This window comes from Furipterus horrens, unplaced genomic scaffold (assembly GCF_987537825.1).
Source record: "Furipterus horrens unplaced genomic scaffold, mFurHor1.1.pri manual_scaffold_7, whole genome shotgun sequence".
Taxonomy (NCBI): Eukaryota; Metazoa; Chordata; class Mammalia; order Chiroptera; family Furipteridae; genus Furipterus; species Furipterus horrens.
The window spans coordinates 63,401,805-63,404,022 of NW_028327177.1; the positions used below are offsets into that span (position 1 = coordinate 63,401,805).

Sequence of the window (2,218 nt, forward strand, 5' to 3'; positions counted from 1 at the left end):
TTCTATATCTCTAATGATTTAAATCAGTCATTAAAGGCAAAATTTTCTTAAATGACCTAATTAGACATCAACCTAAAATCTACAGAAAAAATATAGAAACTCTGAGACCAATCATGATACCAATGTTCTGAAACAAATGTAAAATGAAATTTTTAAAAATATTTCAAATAAGCCGACACATAAAAGTTCTTTTATTATTCCTTTCATGAAAAATCTGCATTATCACCACAGAGGAAGTCGCTGAAGAATCCTTACTCCTTCTGTTGTCAAATCTCCAGCTCACTTTTTGCCAACACCAATATTGGCCTTTGCAGTCCCCCTGACTTTCTTCATTCTGTTCTTGTGTTCCTTTCTCTGTTTTCTTGAGATCTTCTTCTCATATAGGCCATGTCTTTCAAGTCTATGTTTGGGTTCATTTTTCTTTACATAATCCAAGGAATCATAAATCATGCCAAAGCCAGTTGTCTTGCCACCACCAAACGGTTTCTGAATCCAAACACAAATATGACATCTGGTGTGGTCTTACACATTCTGGCTAGTTTTTCCCAAATTTCTGTCTTGGGTACTGTTGCCTTGCCAGGATGAAGGACATCAATGACCATTTGTTTCCATTGATATAGTCTGTTGGTCATAAACTTCCTGGTCCAGATGGTCACTGTGTCATTCATGATGGTGGCTAATCTTCAAGCAGTAAGGTAGGGAAAGAGCTAAAATGAAATTTAAAGCAACACTTGAAGATTAACTTTTTTAAAAAGTTAGGTGTAGCATAGAAACATTGAACAGCCATCTGAAGAACAATGTTCTTTTGTAAGAATTACTCAGACATTTTCTAGGAAAATCCTCTGAGCTTGAAGATTGCAGTTCACATCTAGAAGAGACCCCTTGGGATGATTAAATAACTGATGGCAGAGAAAAAAACCTAACCGATCATGTGTGTCAGGACCCTTGCATTAAAAAGGACATACTTACTTGTTCATAACTTGAGATGCAGCCAAAGTCAAACACAACCACCTCTACCGACATTGAAGCTACCAGCACCCTTACCTTAGATTGAGTTCTTGGGAAACAAACTCAGAAATATTTGTATTTGGAAGGTTTATTGAGGAATGTTGTTGGCAGCTACACTGGTTAGGAAATGAGGAAGGTAGAAATGGAGGTAAAGAGGAAGAGTTTATGCTCACTATGGAGGGCTCAGCCAGTCATATGGAAAGTCTGGAATGATTTTTCAGAATTATCCTAAATGGAGACAGTGGGTCTCTATTCTATCATCAGCCAGTCAAGGGCATGACCATGGACAATACAGTCATCTGCTTCCCAGGGCAATGTCCAGTTAAGGATGCAGATGTGAGACCTCAAGAAGAGATTTACCCAGCATCTGGTGGGAAGCTGAGACAGGACCCTAGTCACTCTGATGATGTATGGTAACTTCCAGGTGAAGAGAGATTTAAAAAGTGGGGAAAAAAATCATATGGACGAAAGAGAAAGTGAGGGAGAATCGTGTTTCAGCAGCCCAGCTTCTCAGTTCTGTAGCTACCCACACAGCAGTGCCTTGTTTGGGAATATGAAAACATTATCACCTACTACATCTCCTATTCTTTGTAACCTTGTTCCCACCGCCAGTAATAATAGGTAATGCTTCTTCTCCTCCTTCCCTGGCCCACTGTGATAGGCAAGTCTTTATTTATCTTAACTGAATCTGATCCCAGGAGACATAAAGAGAAATTCTTTTCTTTTGTGCAGTAGGAGTCCACTTAGAAATGCATTAGAGCCCACTTCTATTCATTACAATTTTGACCCTGAATTTTTCTGGCCTAGTCCACCCTCAAGTCAGAAAAACCCATACTGTAGACAAGCCAGGAGTTCCTAAGAGTTTTAAAATAAAGATCTGAGACTTCAGGCCAAGATGGAGACGTAGGTAGACATGTTGTCTCCCTCCAAAACTAAGAAGGACTACAACTACCACAAAACTGAAGACAACCAGAAGTTTTAGAAAATCAAGCTTCATGGAAGTCCAACAAACAAAGATATAAAGAAGAAATACGCATATAGACAGGTAGGAGGGGTGGAGCCAGTGTGGAGGTAGCAGGGGCGGCAGCAACAGCGGCTGTGGTTGCACAACGGAAAGTGAGGTCATGCTTTTAAAAAAACATGGAGGGACACCTGGGGAGTACTCCAGTACCACACCAGACCACGCAGTTCACGATTCTGGCGCCAAGGG

General features: G+C 40.3%; 1 pseudogene; it reads right to left on the reverse strand.

Annotated features, from left to right (window-relative positions):
- Positions 1-279: 279 nt before the first annotated feature.
- LOC150004548 (small ribosomal subunit protein eS24 pseudogene) lies at positions 280-668 on the reverse strand (annotated as a pseudogene).
- Between the last annotated feature and the right edge of the window lie 1,550 nt (positions 669-2,218).